Genomic DNA, 20,236 nt, shown 5'->3' on the forward strand with positions numbered 1-20,236 from the left:
TTCATAAATTCGTAACTCAATGACCAGATAAGATAAATTCACAAACTCTACACCAAAATAAACATGGATGAGTCTAGTTTGTGCACAAAAAATTTCAGGTCAAATGGATAATGCATCACAATTTCACAAATGAATTGGCAAAAGGTACAAAATATGCATACATGTCAAAAACCCTAATGCCACTAAAAATCCAGCCATCCAAAAAATCAGCAAAAATCATGATAAAAAAGTAGACATTCATGTGAACATGATGCAAAAATTTTCATGAAATTTGGAATTGAATTGAAGATGTTATGAATTTTGTAAGTTGAGTAATGAAATGGAATGATTATTGAGAAAAATGATGAAATAAACATGATTAATTGAAAATAATAGGGCACGGTGGCAATATGGTAAATCTGTGGATCTTTTAATGAAACGGTGAGTATTGATCTCCTGCGTGTCACACGGTAACAGGGCATGGGCAATAAAACAGTGCAGGGCCATGCAAAACACGATACAGCAGCCAATTGCAATTTGAAAAGAAAATTTGGGAAAAAGCTCTTAGGGTTTTACGCATACAGTGGTATCATCTCCTTCCTCATCAAATCGAAATTTTCAAAACACCCAGAAATAGCAATTAAGCACACCATTCGAACAAGTGAACCAAGCACATGCATAATCCAGCCATAGTTTTCAGTAAATCGAAACATACAAAACAAATCATACAAGAACATGTTTGGATGTAAAATTTGAAAACCAGATTTCTCTTAACACAAGCAACCATTTCAAGTGATACAAAGCTCAATGGACTCAGCAAAGCATGAACTATCTAAAGCATGGCACGATTTTGGAAAATAAATGAATCGAAAACTAACCAAAAATGAAGCTCAGTGATGATTCAGTGTTTCTTTGGCCACAAATGCTTCAAACAGATGCACACGCAGGTCCTAGGAGGTGAATGGTTGAGATACTTTAGCTCAGCAAGGCTTGAAAGTGCTTAAATCGCATATTGCCATGGATGTAGCTTGAAGAAAACAGAACATAAGATGAACTTCCAGCTGGGGTTTGATGCTTCAAATGGCTTCTAAATGATGGCCAGGTGATGAAATAATGAAGGGATGCTCGGGCTCTTTGGAGTTTTTGAGCAGGAAATGCAAAGTGAGAAAATGTTGATTTTGAGAGAAAATGAAAAATCTGTGTGTAATGAGGCTGCCGCTAGGGTTCAATTTGCAGAAAATGAAGTAATATACTTCTGTTTAATGTTGGTTAATGAGGTGCTAATCAAGTTTTTCACAAATGAAGCCAATTTGCCAATTGCTAATTTTGAACCAATATGCACATGGAGGTGTGGTCTGCCCGAGTTTGGGCCTTGGACAAGCTTCAAATATCATCCCAAAACATTTCCAATTGGCCACAAGTGTTAAAAATGGCTAATTCAAAAAGTCAACTTTGCACCATACTTGAATTTAATTAAGGCAAGTTCAAAAAGGCCATTTTGTATGGTAAGGTTTTGGTACATGAGGATGACATTTTTGGAAAGAGGGGATTAAATAGGACTTGTAGGAAAAAACCCCACCAAATTTGGCCAAATGGTTTGAGAGATATGGCCTTTTGAAGTTCAAATATTTTTGAAATTGAATTGATCATATCTTGCCAACCATACATGGGATTTGAGAGTTCTTGGACTTTTTGGAAATGGGAGAACAAGATCTTCAACTTTCATGTTGGGCAAAAATTCATTTGAAGCTTGTATCATGATGTAAGTTTAAGATCAAGAAGTTTCCATTTTTGGCAAATTTGAATTACAGGTCAACTTTCTATTTCTGGACATTTCTTGTCTGACGTTATTTTCTTCACTGTGGATGCTTGACATGATGTATGAAGCTTGTATAGACATGAATGAGACCTCTCAGACCAAATCCCATCACCAAATCACTGATTAAATGGACAGTTGACCAAGTTTGACTTTCTAGGGTTTTGCTTAACTGAAGCACCTTCTGATGAATTCCAAACCCTAATTCCTTGATATCTTGATTCCAAATGATGTCCCAAGTTATATGAACTCTTGATTATTGATCATGGTGCCCAAATTCTGCAAGAATGGCCACCATCCACTGCAATGACTGACTTTGACTGATTTTGACCTAATTGGCTGATGATTGCTTCAGCTGCAAGTAACATGGTTATAATGACAATATTTTTGTACTTTTTGGTTAGTAAACAAATGAAAAGCATAGATATACAAATGCAAGACATGCTTGGTGATCAAGAACCACACTCACAAGGCCACCTACCCACTAGGAGGGAAGCTAGGGCATGCAATGATCCTTGAGGCCATGATATGATATGATATGGGCCATGAGGGATCTTAGGGCCAAAATTGGGGTCTTACACAGGTCTACCCGCCTGGGGCATCTGTGAAAGATAGGAAAACTTTGAGAAGGTTGTCAGGCAGTTTCTACCTCAGTGGTGAAGTGCTGTACAAGAGAAATTTTGACATGGTTTTTTTCAGATGCGTGGATAGACACGAAGAAAACCTGTTGATGACTGAGGTCCGTGAAGGTTCATTTGGTACTCATTCCAATGGACATGCCATGGCTAGAAAGATGTTGAGAGCAGGCTACTATTGGATGACAATGGAGTCTGACTGCTGCAAATATGTGAAGAAATGCCACAAGTGTCAGATTTATGCGGATACGATTCATATTCCTCCGACACTTCTGAATGTGATTTCATCACCATGGCCTTTCTCTATGTGGGGAATCGACATGATTGGCATGATTGAACCAAAAGCGTCCAACGGACACAGGTTTATTCTCGTAGCAATTGATTACTTCACCAAATGGGTAGAAGCCGCATCGTATGCGAATGTGACCAGGCAGGTGGTTGTGAAGTTTATCAAGAACCAGCTGATTTGCCGTTATGGTGTGCCAGATAAGATCATTACTGATAATGGATCTAATCTGAATAATAAGATGATGGATGAGTTGTGCGCTGAATTCAAGATTGCACACCATAATTCCTCTCCTTACAGACCTAAGATGAATGGGGCTGTTGAAGCTGCTAACAAGAATATCAAGAAAATTATCCAGAACATGACAGTTACGTACAAAGATTGGCATGAGATGCTGGCTTTTGCTTTGCATGGGTATTGTCATAGCCCAAAATTTGCCCATTAATCTTGCAAAACATTTCTCGAAGTACTCCGACTTATTCTGCAAGGCACTAACCTTAAAGGGACAAAAGCCCAGCTCACAACAGGCCCAATCCAGAAAATGGCCCAAACTGGCCTGCTCGCTAGGCGAGCAAATCCTTCGCCTAGCGAACCCTTTGTTATGACACTCGCCCCAGTGAAGCACCAGATCCAGAAAAAGCCCACACTAGCTGGCTCGCTAGGCGAGCAACTCCTTCGCCTAGCGAAGCTTGCGAATATCAGAATTTTCGGGCTTCATTCTGAGCCCATTAGGTCACAACAAGAGCATTATAAATAGCCAAGCTTCAGTCACGAAAAGGGACAGAGGAAGACGGACGGAAACCCTGGCATAGAAACCCTGGAGATCAACTTAGAGAATTCCAAGTAAAGAAACCCTGAAAGCCGCTCTTCCGCACCGAAGTTACCGCCGCCCAACTCCATCCGATACCAAGCTCAGTTACAAACAGGTTTGCGTATCACTAATGTTTTATGCTTTTAATCGATAATCTTTACATATATAAGGCATCATGATTAGATTTTCGGATATATAATTCGATTTCATGTGTGAATTTAAGTATGCCTGAATATCCTGAATGTTTGTCCATGTTATTCCTGTAATTAAATGCCATGAAGGTCAGGGTTCCGGAGATCATGCTGCTGTCAAACTCAAAATCCGTCGCCGCTTGCTAGCACATCGCTAAGCGAGCCTGGAGCGAGCCCTCGCTAAGCCTTCGCTAGGCGAAGCAGGGGCGAACGGGACAGTGGCTGTTTTGTTTCTTTGCTGTTCTGCCTTATGTTTATCTGATCAAGATTCATTATAATTCTGCATTATTTGGCCTGACTTAATGACTGTTGTGTTGTGGTGCAATTTCCAATTGTACTTTATCTCGATGCTCTAACCCGTGTGCTGAATTGTGTAAAGGCTTACATATTCCCGAGGAAACGGCCGGCTAGGTATTCCACCTTATGTGTGGGATACCCTTATGGAGATGGATTCTGAATTACTTAATTTTAATGTGGAGATGCATCCTAAATTACCTAGCTGATTTTAATGTATTGATTTCATCAATTTTAATGTGGACCTAATTACCTAATCGATTACGGCTATCTAATTAATTGTAAAACTTTGCCTTTAAATAAGTGATCTTGGACCTCTCTTTGTTACCCTCCGATTACGGTATTACGGTCATGTCCCGCGAATATGGGGATACACTTAGCAAAGACCCTTCGGTTAAATCATCATAGTCCCTCGAATGTTGCCTTTGTCCCTCGATGACCCTTCGGTATAGCCTACGATTAAATGATGATCGTCCCTTCGAATGCTAAGGTATCCTTACAAGTGTTGCCTTCAATGACCAATCGATGACCCTACGATGACCCTTTTACATCCAAAGGATAAAACTACTTACTTCTCAATAGTAAGGACAGTTTTACCCTCATAAGGATAGGAAATGCCCATAAAGACCTTGGGTAGGTATAACTCCTAAATGCCTGCTCACAACTAAAACTACTTTTCACACCTCACACTTTTCAAAACCTCCATTAGAAAATCACCACTTGGCATACATTCGTACTAGAATCATTGTCAAGTTATATTTTTCTAAACAACTTTCAAAATTAAACGAGATAAATACTTTGTATACATTCGTACAAGAATCATTACAAAGTTAAACTCTCTTTTCAAAATATTTTCTAAACAGCTCTCACACACTTTTTCAGACAAGAAAAACATAAGTGATCAAGCAATTAAGAGCCCATGGATAACCATGGATACAAAGGGTGCTAACACCTTCCCTTTGTATAATGTACCTCCCGAACCCAAAATCTAAATTAAGGTCTTTCCTGTTCTTTTCCGCCTTTCCTTATTGGATAAAAGAAAAGTCGATGGCGACTCTTGCTAACCGCGACATTGCGATTAAAAAACACATTAAAGTCAGTTCACCGTATGACAGGTATCGTACATCTGTTCGCACTTCAACAGGGGCAACCCCTTTCTCTCTTGTTTATGGCATGGAGGCCGTTCTCCATGTAGAGGTGGAGATCCCATCAATGCGAGTCTTGATGGAAGCCAAGTTGACTGATGCTGAATGGATTCAGAGTCGTTATGACCAGTTGAATTTGATTGAAGAGAAGCGATTGACTGCCATATGTCATGGTCAGTTATATCAGCAGAGAATGAAGAAAGCATTCGATAAGAAGGTCAAGCCTCATGTGTTCCGAGAAGGTGACCTCGTGCTCAAGAAAGTTTTGTCTTTCGCGCCCGATTCCAGGGGCAAGTGGACTCCAAACTATGAGGGTCCATATGTTGTTAAGAGAGCCTTTTCAGGCGGTGCTTTAATGCTTACAACAATGGATGGGGAGGATTCCACTCGTCCTGTGAATTCAGATGTAGTCAAGAAATACTTTGCCTAAAAATAAAAAAAGAATAGCTCGCTAAGTTGAAAACCCGAAAGGGCGGCTTAGGCAAAAATGAGCGTCTCGGTGGAGAACCCGAAAGGGTAATCTAGGCAAAAATTAGGGACATGAAAAGAATATTTGTATCCCGCTAGATTGAGTACCTCACCCTGGGGCAATCTAGGCAAAAATTAGGGATTTGGCAAGTAATTGCATCCTGATAAGACTTTCTGTTCCGCAGCCGTCATTTCGTCAGAGATTCTCGATTCGTCGTCAACTGAAGCTTCGAATACATCGAGATTCAAATTGGTAGAGAAAGGATCATTATGTTCAATGTAGCCCTCTTCCAATATATATCACTGATTTCAAATTTGTACAGATCTATGGAGTCTTGCCTTTTGCAGGCTACCATTCCATCAAATAAATTTGAGCTTTTTATCCAATTATTTGCACTCTTATTTGTTTCAATTCAACAAATGTTTTGCATGTTTTAATTGATAAAATGTCATTGTTTCAAAAAAATAAAATTTTTCAAAATTTTTGTTTTAAACAAAGTGAACATTCACAACGATGAAAGGATACTTAAGAATTTCTCAGTGCTCTCCCAAGGGTGGCATGATTTCCAACAGGTAAGACATTTGTTCATATTCCTGGCATGGTTGTATCCTTTTCTCCAGTTTTGTTGTTAGGGTTGTTCCCTAAGCAGAGCTTTTGTTGGGGTTGTTCCCCAAGCAGAGTGGTTGTTGAAGACTCGGTTTCTTCTCCAGCAGTAGTCTCTCCTCAACACGGTCGCTTTCTTTTTGGAAGACTCAGTAAGTCGGTGGGTTGACACCCGGTACTTTACCCTCTTTCCCGGCAAGGTTGCCAGCGGAGTTGTTGTTATCTCTCCATCAGAGTGCTTGTTCCTTCAGCAGAGCAGTATTTTCCTCCTCAGCTGTTGTTGGTTGCCTCTTAGAAGGTTCAGTATTTGGTGGTTGATCCCCAGTTCTCCTCCTCCTCTCCATATGGAATCCCCGGTAGATCCCCAGTGGATTCCCCAGTAAAGCCGCCAGTAGATTTATGGTATGGTGGATTGTATCTGTGTGATTCCTCAATAGAGTTGATATCCCTAACGGAGTCCAGGGTCCCCGCCAGAGTTGATATCCTTGACGGAGTTGCTGTTGTTGCAATTTCTGCCTGTTGAAATCTCTGTTTTCCCCAGTAGGGTCGGTTGGTGACCTGTCATCCATAGATTTGGTTGATTTCCTGACACTTCTGATCCTCAGTAGAGTGGCTTGTTGCAGAATCTACTTGTGTGATCTATTCTCCCTCAGTGGGTTGTTCCCCAGTGGAGTTGTTTGTAGTGGCTGCTTGTATTTCCCCAAGTAGAGTTGCTTGTACAACTAGATTCTACTTGTGTGCTCTGTTCTCCCTCAGTGGGTTGTTCCCCCAGCGGAGTTATTTGGAGTTGCTTTTGTAGCAGTTCTTGCTTATACAGTGAACTTTTGCTTCTCAGTTTATACTGGGATCCCCTGCAGAAATCTTGGGATTTCTCCTTTTCCCCAACAGATTTGTCTTTGTGGCAGTTGCTTGCCTGTTGTGACTTTCTGTTCCCCAGTTGGGTTGTTTGATGATCCATCACTCAGAGATTTTGTGATTCTTTGATATCTCTGATCTTTTGCCTCCCCGCAGATCTTTGCTTTTTAGCATGTAGATCTCCAGCAGATTGGCTTTCCAGTTGGACCTCTTTGGTTTTTCCTCTGGAAGTGTAGTACCGGGCGTTTGATTCCTGGACCTGTTTGTGTTAGATATGTCTGTTTTGTCAGCATTCATCAAACATGAATCACGCATATTCATGCATACTCATAAACATTCAGATATTCATATTGCATTCTGTGCCATATATCTTTTGTTTGTTGTTCCCTGCTTTGGTGATATAGATCTCTTTATAGATCTCCCCAAGCAGATGTCGGGTGTCTAATCTCTCCATATAGAGTCAGCCCCATAAGCAGAAAGTGTCTGTCTTTCCTTCTACAGTTCCCCACTGAGATACGCCCTCGTGGATGACGGTTTCTTCCGTTTCCTCCCAACATATATTGGGATGGATTTTCCTATTGAGTTATATCCTCATAGGACGAGTCTTGATTCAGTCTGTCCTTTCGGATTGATCCCGAATGGGCTTTTTGTCAACTGTTTCTTGTGCTTCCCTGTGGAATAAATGAATGAATTGCCCAGTAACCGGCAATAATTCTTTTTATCCCCAGCGGAATCTTTTGGGCCTCTACCCTTATACCGGTAGTTGTAAGTCCTATGTTCCTTGCCCTCTTGATGGAATTTGTGGTTATGTGCCTTTTATTCCTCGGCAAGAGTTGGTGGTTTGTTATAAACCCTTTTTGGTTCCCGTGCGGATTTGTGATTCTTTCATTCCCCACGCGGAGTTGTTGGTTTTCTACCCAGTATTCGGTGGATGTAAACCCTAATCCTTTTTATCCTCATCAGAGTTGATGGCTACTACCCCGTATTCGGTAGTCGTAAGTCCTATCTCTTTTCCCCTAGCAGATGTAACCTTTGTGGTTCGTTCTGGTTGATAGTGGATTTTGTGGTCTTCTACCCAGTATTCGGTAGTTGTAAATCCTATGTTGTTGTGGTTTTTCTCCCCGGCGGAGTTTATGCCTTGTGGATAATTGCCGGTTGCTAGCAATTTTATCCCCAGCGGAGTCTTTGGTTCTCTACCCAGTAGTCGGTGGTGTTAACCCCTTGTTTCCTCAGCCAGATTTTTTTGGTCTTCTACCCCGTATTCGGTAGTTGTAAACCCTAATTTCTCCCCTTTTGCAGAGTTAACCTTGTTGTTCATCCTAACTGATGATGGTTATTCTTTGTGGTTATCTTCATTCAATGTTCGATGTTGATATTCCTTCCTTGCTTCTGGATAATTGCCGGTTGCTAGCAATTTTATCCCCATCAGTCTTCTGGATCATTGTCGTATGCTCGCTATGTTATCCCCTTTGAAGTCGCCAGCAAGTCCTTGTGGATAATTGCTGTGTATGCAATTCATCCCCGGATCATTGATTTTGTATCAATGCGTTCCCCACGAGTCATCTTTCGTTTACCCTTTTGTTGGTAATGTTGTTGCTCCCTTTGATTGGTCATCTTTATATACCTAGTTCTGGTATCCCGATGCCTTTCTTTTCGGTTGATTTATCCTTTATTAACCCTCATACCGGTTGTGGATAGTCTTCCATGCGAGTGTGTTATCCACGTTCTGACGGTAATGGATAATATATCTCATGCACTCTTCGGTCGAAGCCTGTTGTGTTTCCCCAGTCGAGTAAGATTCGTTATTTCCCTTTTGTGGAATCGAATATTCTTTGTTGTTGGATAATTGCCGGATGCTTGTAATTTGTCCCCTGTGAGTTGTCTTTCGTTCACCCTGTTCTTGTTGGTGATGATTGTCTCTCTTTTTGGTTGGTCACCTATTATATACCCAGTAACCGGTATCTCTGGTGTCTCTTCCTTTCGAGTATATTATTCACGTTCTGACGGTAATGAATAATATGTTTCATGCGCTCTTTGGTTGGAGTCCTTTGTTGATTTTCCCCAGTAGAGTAAGATTCGTATTCTTTGTAGAATCGAATATCCATCCTTTCGGATGATGAGTGTTTTGGCATATATACCAATCCACGTTTTCGGTAGGTCACCTATTATATACCCCGGTATCTCTGGTGTTTCCTTCCATGCGAGTGTATTATCTACGTTCTGACGGTAATAGATAATATATCTCATGCGAGTATTCTATCCACGTTCTGACGGTAATGGATATTATATCTCATGCACTCTTTGGGTTTGCGTCCCCAGCTGAGTAAGATTCGTTTTCCCGTTGTGGATTCGAATGTCCATCCTGTAAGTCGATTTGCTTTTTCAAGCCCTCCTTTCGGATGATGAGTGTTTTGGCATATATACCAATTCACGCTTTGGTCGGTCACCTATTATATACCCAGTAACCGGTATCCCTGGTGTTCCTTCCTTTCTGCTCCCTATTATGACCTTGGTCCCCTGTGGAGTCAGATTTTCCTGAGTTGATGTACCCTTTTTCAGGTCTTTCTCAGATGTTTGGTCGATTGATATCTCTCACCCTTATACCGGTCTTAGATATTCAGATCTTCCTGAGTTTGTTACCCTTATACCGGTAACACCTCATTTCTTTGTTGCTTCCTCAGGAGAGTCTCTTTGTTAGACTTTCTCCAGTGGAGTTTTCCTGTGGTGTTTTTACCCCTTTTGCTGTATTGGCGTTTTCTCCAATACATGCAGTTTTTCCCCGGCAGGAAGGTTCTTTGTGAATCTTCTCCTGGTCCGAGTCCGGATTTTTATCTGAAGTATTTTTTGTGGATAGTTTGAGTCAGCTTGTGTCTTTCCAATGGATGTGTCTTCCTTTGGAATTTTCTTTTTTCCCCAGTGTGAGTCCTTCTTTCCCCAGTGAGGTCTCCAGTCCAGTCGTGTCTTGTTTGTAACACCCTTCTAAAATACCCCAATAATTAATTAAAACAACAAAATATGAATCAGAGTAGATATGCAATTTCAGGGTGTCACACTTGACACTTCACACCATTCACCAAAATAACTTGTCATGCTCATTTATTAATCAAAATAAAACATTGCACAATTCGCAGCGGATAGAAATCTAACAACATGCAAACCATGTAACACATTACATGTAAAATTGTTCAACAACCAAAAGCAAAAACAAAGTAAAACATCCCGTCCCGATGTTACATATACCAGAGCATGACCCACTAAGGAACTACACTAGACTCCAAGCACTAGCTTCTACTCAATCACTGCTCGTTACCTGAAACATAGTTGTAAGGGTGAGTTCCTCAATCGATATAATAAGCATTATAAAATATCATGTAATGCTAAGTAAATTAACACATTCATCACCCTAATCATATCACACATTTAGCAACGGCAACATCAACTCATAATCATACTCAACACAAACACAAAACACACGTATAATATTGGAATACATCCATTCATATTATACGCCATACATACATTATGAAATGAGACTCCATGCATACGGTACCGACTATTCGTGAACACATAGTTCAACCTCACCGATCAAACCCAGATACGGCTACCAAGCTCACTAGTCCCACTCATTTGAGACCTAGTGACTCACTCACTAATTCCTCACCATGGGAATTAGCTACCACCATAAAGGCTATGCTATGCACGCTAAATCACCTAGCATGCAAACATCAACGACAATCCACAATGGACATATGCTCACACTCTAAGCCATAAACAGTCCATCCACAATTGCATACATAATAGATATATTCATAGCATTATGCATACCATCATACATCATCAGCATATTTATCACAGAATCATATCATGTCATGCCAAATAATAAATCACAGTATTAGCATACTCTACTAATACCTATACTGCTCAAAACAACGGGAAATGATCCCTACTATATCATACATGCAATATATCATTCACCAATATAGGCCAATCGTCAAATATGTACACATAATTCCATTCCAAAACGTACACAATATTTAAATATCAAATTTTCACTTTTCAAACAGTGTTAACCTGTTAACGCATTTGGTTAACCTGTTAACGCAAGACAGAATACAATTTTTACAGTATTTCAAAAGTGTTAACCGGTTAACGCCCTGGGTTAACCTGTTAACGCAAGACAGAATACAAATTTAACAGTTTTTCAACAGTGTTAACCGGTTAACGCCCTGGGTTAACCTGTTAACGCAAGACAGAATGCAATTCTAACAGTATTTCAACAGTGTTAACCTGTTAACGCCCTGGGTTAACCCGTTAACGCAAGACAAAATGCGCTTTTTGGCAAATTATAACAGTGTTAACCGGTTAACGCCCTGGGTTAACCGGTTAACGCAAAACAGAAAGCTGTTTCTGCGCTAACAACGAACAGAATGCAGAATTACCTGCATTTTTCGCCGTTGGAGGACTTCCGGACCTCCGATTTCGATTCCATAAAAAGCTACACGTCCAGGAAATTACGACTCACCCAAATATAGATTCATTCACAGTTTTAACGTAATTTATTCATCACAATTCAAGGGTATTTATCAAAACCTAGTTAGAGTCAATTCAATGGCTTATTACTACCCATTACATGTTAACCCAAAATGCCCATTAACCGACGATAAACCCCCCTTACCTGAGTTAATCCGGCAAAATCCTTTAACTTCAAGCTTTTCCCTTCTTCAACCCTTTTTCTCTTGCTCTTCCTTTTTGCCCTTTTTCCACTTTTTAGTCGCTTCTCTGTTTTCACGTGTAAAAACCTTTTTACTAAATGGGACTCTTTACTGATTCCAAAAATCGTTCCAATTCCAACTTTATTATTCCAATAATAATAATCCAATAATATTCCAATTATTTACTTAAATTAATAAATATACTAATAATAATATATATGAATGGTTTATCTTTTATTTTGAAAAATAATACCCTCTCATTCATATTATCATCATAATATACTATTAAACTTAAATTAAATAATTATCATATTTTATCGGGGTGTTACATTGTTCACGCTGTGTCAGTTTTGTTTTTCCCTAATTCAGAGTCGTGTCCTGCTCACGCATTCTTTTTCTTTTTTATCCCCATGAGAGTCTTGTTAGAGTCTCTGTTCCTGGTGAGTGTATTACTCTGATGGATCGTCTTTTCTTCTTTGTGGACCCGTATTCCCCACATAGTTTTGTTTGTTTTGCATGCATACATTTGCATCATGAGGTCTCTTAGGGACCAAAATTTGTCTCATTACTATTATTTAAGACCATTCTACCGCGTCGAGATGAAGATTTCTAAACTTCACTTCTCCGGCTAGAATGACCTTAAATAGGGGCATCTGTAAGACGCCAATTTTGTCCCTAAGATCCCTCATGGCATCATATCATATCATATCATTGCCTCAAGGATCATTGTGCACCTTGCCTCTTCCCTTGTGGGTGGGTTATCTTTTGAGTGTGATTCTTGATCACCAAGCATGTTTTGCATTTGTATATCACTGCTCTTCATTTGTTCACTAACCAAAAGTACAAAAATATGTCATCTAACCTTTGCCTTGCAGATGAAGCAATCACAGGTCAAAGCAGTCAAAGGCATTCATTGAACAATAGATGGTGGCCATTCTTGAGAATTTGGACCCCATGATCATTCATAAGAGTTCATATGAGCTATGATATCATTTTGAATCAAAATCTCAAGTGGTAGAGGCTGGAAATTCATCAGAACATTGCTAGGTCAACTGAAGGCCTGAAAAGTCAACTGCCCAGTCAACTATGGATTTGGAGGTGGGAAGTGATTAGAAATACTTCATTCATGTTCAAACAAGTCTCATTTGACATTTCAAACATCAACATTGAAGAAAATAAAGTCAGGTCAAAACTTTCCAAAAATAGTAAGTGACCTATAATTTGAAATTGCCCAAAATGGAAAGGTTTTAACCTAACTTCAACTTCAAATTACATCACCAAAAAGGCTTCAAATGAAATTTTGTTGAACATGAAAGTTGTAGATAGTTCTCTCCCATTTCCAAAAAGTCCAAGATCATCCATTTCTCATGTGTGGTTGAAGAGATACGATCCAAACATGGCAAGGTGTACATGGAGCTTCGAACATGCATAACTTCTCAACCAAATGGCCAAATGAAGTGGTTCTTTTTACAACATTTATATTTTGACCTCTACTATCCAAATTATGCATAACATGCCATGCATTCCCATCACATATTTTTTGGAAAATCACTTGATTTTGGAGGGAAAAATTATGGTTTGAATTTGGTTCATTGTTTGATCATTTTACCACTTGCATTGGCTTCCAAATAAACATTTCAAGTGAATTCAAGCTGAAAAACATGCACTGTTCACCCATGATTTTCATGCACAAGGGTGAAATGCCAATTTGCATCCACACTCCATTTTGGCTAATTATAATTGCATTGGCTTAAGTATGATTAAGGATTGGATTAACAGGACATATATAAACATAATCATAACTGAATTCTGCTAACAACATCACAATTTTCATATCTAGATTTTCTTCACAAATTTTCTCTCACTTTGTTCTCTCAATTTCTTCAAACACCATTGCACTTTTCTTGATCAGTTCATCATCTGGATGCACATTTTTTTGAGCAAGGTTGAAGGAAGATCCATAGGAATTCGAGCAAGGTTGAAGCATTCTTGAAGCTTTGAAGCATCCATGGCAGATCTAAATTCTGGAGGATTCGTGCACATTTGAGCTTCAATTTCTCATCCAATTGACTTCATAAGCATTGTGAAAGATCTGTTGAGCATTGCAAGGCCTTGGATCTACCAATTCTAGTTCTGTTTTCTCCAAGAGGTCAGGAATCGATCACTTTAATTCTTAAATTCATCATGCTATTGTTGTTAATCTTTGAATGCTGATGATGTTGAGCTTTGAATCACTAAAATCCGTGCCAAATTGAGTGAGATATGTTAGTTTGAACTTTTGATGATGATTCTTGTTTCATTCGATCCGTGCATGTATGATGTGTTTTTGATGAAATAATTGTGGATTCTTGATGCCTGATGAATGATCTTTACAATGCTATGCCTATTTTTCATTTCTGGAGGTTTTGAAAATTTTCTGGAAAAATGGATGAAGATCATAAAGATGTTCATCGTGTTCATGTTGTTCTTCATTTTCCTGCGAATTTTCATGCCAGTTCATGTTTTGGCAACGGTTTGATCCATAGGCCACGCTATTCCGTTCCTTTAAGTGTTTTAGCTAGGGTTTACGCGTGATAGGTCCACCTGTGTGCCACGCCGTGTCCACGTTTTGCTTTGATTGGTTATGATGCGTTTGACTGTGCCACATGTGTTTGACCTTGCCAGCTCATTTAATGAAACGCTGAGTTTCATCCTCAGCAAGTGCGCCAATTTTCAAACTGTGTCTCCCTTCGATTCCGCGCCATGTACATTGTTCAAATGCTTCACATATTATTTCCTTTCCCTCCATAATCATGTACATGATTCATATGTTTTTTTTTTAATTTTTCTTCATCTTCATAAATTCATATCAAATTGAAAATAGCTTCAAAAAATATGACGATTTTTGTTTTGGATTCCATTTTCTGTCTATTATTTTTTGGTTATTTCTACATAATTTGTGCATGGCTGAAAATTAATTGGTGCTAGGGAATGTTAACATGTATGCCATTTTGTACCTTGCTTGCCATATCTTTTGTGAAATGATGAGTTTTAATCCAATGAATCTGAAAATTGACATGTTGAAGCTAGACTCTTGGCTGGACATTTTGGTGTTGAGTTTGCATTTTTACCATTTGTGGTTTCTGTTTTATGCTCATGTGAATGTAGGTGGGATAATGTGTGTCACACCTTTGCTTGTTCATCTTATGTGATGTGATTACCTTGCCAAATGAAGTCCAATTGATGTGATTTTTTGTATGATGCTTCCTGTGGATGTTGTTAATGCTCATGATTTTTACTGGAATTTTATGGATTGATTTCTGATTTGATTGAGATTTTTCTTTTTGGATGGTCATGTTTGAGCTTTTGAATTGCATTGATTTTCATTTTTTTGTCAAATGCTTATGCTTTATCCAATGAATGTGAAATTTTGCACACTATTTCTAGACATGTTGAAGAGTGTTTTGGCTTTGATTTGAGGTTTTTACCATGTTTCATTTCTGTTTTAGGCTTGTGCTAAGTTGATGTATCAAGTTGTGTCATATATGTGCTTGATTATGCTTGCCTTGACTTATGCAATTTGATTACCATGCCTAATGATGTCCAATGCCTCTAATTTTTTGTGTGATGATCATATTGTGTGTCCTGTTTACTCATGATTTTTCTTGAGATTAATTGAATCATTTTTGATTTAATGTGCATTTGTTCATTCTGATGTCACAATGTGGTTACAACTTGCATACCTTGCCATGTTTGGTTTATGAAATGAATTTGGTGAATGCTATTGATATGGGACCTTTTGGATTGTGTTTTTAATTGATTGAGGTTGATCCATGTTAATTTTCATGTTCTGTTTTGAATTTTTTCTCCATCTTTGACCCTAGGCTTTGACCTAGTGGTTTGCTTCTCATCTTTGAGCTTTGTTTTCAGGTTGAACATCCAAGTTATATGGTTCATGATGCTTCACCACTTGAGCATTTGATGTTTACCTCTGTCTACTAACATTGTGTGTTTTGTAGGGTTGCTAACTCATTTGACTTGTGTTTATGGCTTATGCCTTTGCTTATTGGGTTTGACTGTTGATATTGATGTTGTTTGATTGTCTGAGTTATATATTGATTTGTTTGATGTTTCAACAGGTACATTAGTTGCTTAAGTTCAATTTGAACTTGCTTTTGCTTGGTTGCTTAACCACTTAGGTATAACATTCTCTTCTTCATGTAGTCTGGAAGACCTGGCCTGTTATGTGGTCAGGCACCTGTCTGAAGTCCTCCTTAAGAGGCAATGCTTGTGATTGTTTACTTTTTGTCCCCAAGCAGGAAAAGTCCTTTGATAAGGCAATTGGCAGATAAAAGAGATGTGTAATCCATCTCCTGCTAGTCTGTGTGTCATCCCTTTGCTCACATAACATGTTGATGCATTGTGGATATTAACCCAAGATCTATAGAGTCATTCACTTGTGGAGAGAGTTCCAACTTTCTGAACTCCCACACCTTCTATTATTTGAAGCTCTCCCTGACCGGGGATAAGAGCCATGAGGCACACCCCTCATATCATTTTCATCTGCTTCACCTTAACTCTCAATGTTAAGGTTAAGAGCACCAATTACCCCATTCCAGTTGACTGTAAAGTCTAACCTTGCTTGAGCCTAATTGCTTGTGTATAGCGTGTGCTAACTGAATCATTGATTGCTTGTTGGTTCACCCATCTGTACATGTTTGCTTGTATGCCTTTGTGCATTTATCATCATTAATTGTTCATTATTGCATGATCATCATTTCATACCTTTGTGACATCCTTTGCTTGTCCATTGAGGAATCAACTGTAAGTCCATTAATTGGCCATTGTTCCTATGATTTGGAAGGAGTCGAGTGTAAGTCTATTTATTGGCAACTTGTTTCCTTTTTTCTTGATGCATTTGTTTTGTTGTATGTGAGGAATCAATTGTAAGTCCATTTATTGGCAGTTGTTTCCCATGATCATCCTTTGGAGGTTAGTATAAGTCCAGATAGATTGGCATTTGACATCCATCTTTTGTGTTGCTTTGGGAGATTAGAGTAAGCCCAGATAGATTGACATCTGATATCCATGTTTTGTTTTGTTTGGGAGACTAGTATAAGTCCATTTATTGGCATATGGTATCCTTGTTTGTTTGTTTTAGGAGATTGGTGTAAATCCATTTATTTGTATCCGGTATCCACCTTTGTTTAGGAGATTGGTGTAAGTCCATTTATTGGCATCTGGTATCCATTTGCTTTGCTCATTTGTTATTGCCCATTGCCTATTCCAAAGGACACACTTGGATCATTTTCCATATGATCTCAAAAGGTGAACCTTTCTGAGAAGTTTTACACTCCATTATCCATTCACCCTATTTGTTCCAAAACCCCTTTTCACATGTTGACTTCAAAACTTGAAATAAATATTGTGCAAACATTCTTCATGTCTTTTCAAATTAGAAATCCGGACCTTAAGTCCTTGATTTTCAAACTTCACTTTTGATTACACTTCTTTCTGAATTGAATCTTAATCATACTTTGACCATCCTTTTGTGAATACTCATAATCAATTAACTTCACACATTCAATTGTTTTGATGGCTTTGTCCATTCTTGTTAAGTTTTTCATACATTAGCCATAGGTTTCAATTATCATAGTGGTTGATGTAAACCTTACCATATCCTTAGTGAGTGGATTGTAAGTCTTCCATACTTATTATAGGGTTAACCCCTCACTAGTATGTTGAAGCCGTCCTCGCATGGTGGATTGTTGATTCAGGTTGAGTTTTCTCCCATTGATAATGAAAAACCTTAGGGCTTGTGTTTTAAAATGAATTCACATACTTTTTTGGAGATCTTTTAGCCGAACTACGGCGTTTTGATCCTTTACCTTTTCATGGAAAGGTACGTAGGCAACGGGTTCATCCGTTCAAACACAAAAATAATTAACTTGTATATTCTTTTCTCATCATCCCATTCATGTTTGCACAATAAATATTTCATAACAAATAACATTTTCATTCAATAAGTGTGAAAAGGGCTCCCTAGGAGTACCTAGGACGTTTTGGGTGCCTAACACCTTCCCATTGCGTAATTTACCCCTTACCCCGATCTCTGATCTTTTCATTAGTTTTCTATGTGCAAAACTTCTTAGGCTTTTGTTCGTTTTTTAGCCAATCCCTGTATGCTTTGCTTTTGGTTTAATCAATAAATCATAAAGTGACAAATACACCGCTATAGTGTCCACAAAGGAAGAAATTAGGAACAACTGAAAATCCACTGGAGTAACACATTCATAAATGGGACAAAGACTCTAGGGACTTTATTGGGGAGCAAAGGGATAAAAATGCGTGAGCAGGTCACGACTTGAAACTTGTTGAAAGACACGAAGGGAATCCATGAAATAAATCAATGGAAGGACTCGAGCTGACTCAAAGATGCATGTATTGGGGAATATGCCAATACAGCAAAACATTATCCGTAATGGATACTTCGGATAAAAATCCGGACTCATGCTGGGAGAATCCACTTCGGGACTTCGCTAGGGAAACACCCAAACAAGACTCCTCTTGGGAAGCAACGGGATGAGGTATTACCGGTTACTGGGTAATAAGCTCAAAGAGACATGTGATCTGAACACCGGTATAAGGGTGAGAACAACATGCTCGGGACGAATGAATATCTAAGACCGACATAAAGGTGAGAGATATCAAACATCTAAAATCATCTGAGGAAGACCTAAAAAGGTAAACTTCAGCTCATGAGAATTTGACTCTGCAAGGGACAAAAGTCATAATAGGGAGCAGGGGGGAAGGAACACCAGGGATACCGGTTATTGGGCATATAATAGGTGACCAACCAAGGAGTGAATTGGGGAATATTTCCAAGACACTCATCATCCAAAAGAGGTCTAAAATCAAAACTCAATTTATAGGACGGACATTCGATTCCAATAAAAAGGGATACGAATCTTACTCGACTGGGGAAGAGCAAAGGACTTCGACCAGAGAGTGCATGAGATATATTATCTATTACCGTCAAAACATAGATAATATACTCGCATGGAAGATTATCCACAACCGGTTACTGGGTTAATAAAGGATAAATCGACCGACAAAGAAAGGCATCAGGATATCGAAACTAAGGCATATAATGATGGCCGATCCAGGGGAGAAACAATCATCACCCACAAGAGTAAATGAGAGATGACTCATTGGGATAAATTGCTTGGTCAAAGCAATTATCCAAGAGATATAACACCGGTTACTGGGTGATATACTCAAAAGGTGAAGGAATATCAATACCGAATATTGGATAAAGATAACCAACAAGGAGGGGCTTACATCTACCGGATACTGGGCAGAAAGCCACGGAAAAGTAACCGTCATTGATTAGGATGAGTAAAACGGTTAACTCTACAAGGGGATAAAAATAGGATTTACAACTACCGGTATAAGGGTAGAAGACCATAGACTCCACAGGGGAAAAGATGGATAATTACTGGTTACTGAGCAACTATTCATCTAAACTACGGGGAAGTGCGGGAAAAGACGCAAGAAGCCAATCTAGGATCAAACTAGAGAGGTACGCTGAATCAAGATTGTCCCTATGAGGATATAACTCAATGGGGAATTCCATCCCAATATATCTGTTGGGAGGAAGCAGAAATAACCATTCTCCACGAGGATATAACTCGGTGGGGAATATGGAAGGAAGGATAAACACTTTCTGCTTAAGGGGCCGACTCTATATGGAGGGATCAGACACAGACATCTGCTTGGGGGAAATGTATTACCAACTAGCAGGGGATATCAATCAAAGGTATATGGCAAAGAATGCAACATGAATATCTAATGTTTTAGAATTATATGCACACATGCGTGGTTTATGTATGATGAATGCTGACAAACAGACATTTCTAACACAAACATGTCCAATGAAATAAGTACACAAACATCCGGTACTACATCTCAAGAGAGAAAGCCAGGCCCAGTGGAAAGATATCCAATTTGATGAGGGGAAAGAGATACCAGGAAACAAAGATTTCTGCAGGGAATGAGCATCCGTCATTCCAATTGGGGCAAAGTCGTTGCATAGATGAACTCTGACGTAGAAGCAACTCTACTAGGAAAGTTATCAAAAAGGAGGATGGATCTCTGAAAGGGAACAACCATAAACCAGAAGCTTCCAAAGATCACCAGATACTGTCCTACCAATGAGATCATATCTGCTGAGGAGGGAGAGATGAATAATCTTACCCAACACTTTGCTTGAGAGAAAGAACCACAAGAGGCTCCGGAGGAAGAGGACATGAGCATGCCAGGAATATGAATAAACGCCTTACTGTTGGTGTAAGCCCTAGAGGCCAATACTTTTGGTACTTGTATCGAATTATTTAAAGGCATTTTCTTTATTATGGTTGATTAATAAAGTCCCTGGAATAGATAGTCCGTTTAATGTATT

The sequence above is a fragment of the Lathyrus oleraceus genome, chromosome 5 (genome assembly GCF_024323335.1).
Source record: "Lathyrus oleraceus cultivar Zhongwan6 chromosome 5, CAAS_Psat_ZW6_1.0, whole genome shotgun sequence".
NCBI lineage: Eukaryota > Viridiplantae > Streptophyta > Magnoliopsida > Fabales > Fabaceae > Lathyrus > Lathyrus oleraceus.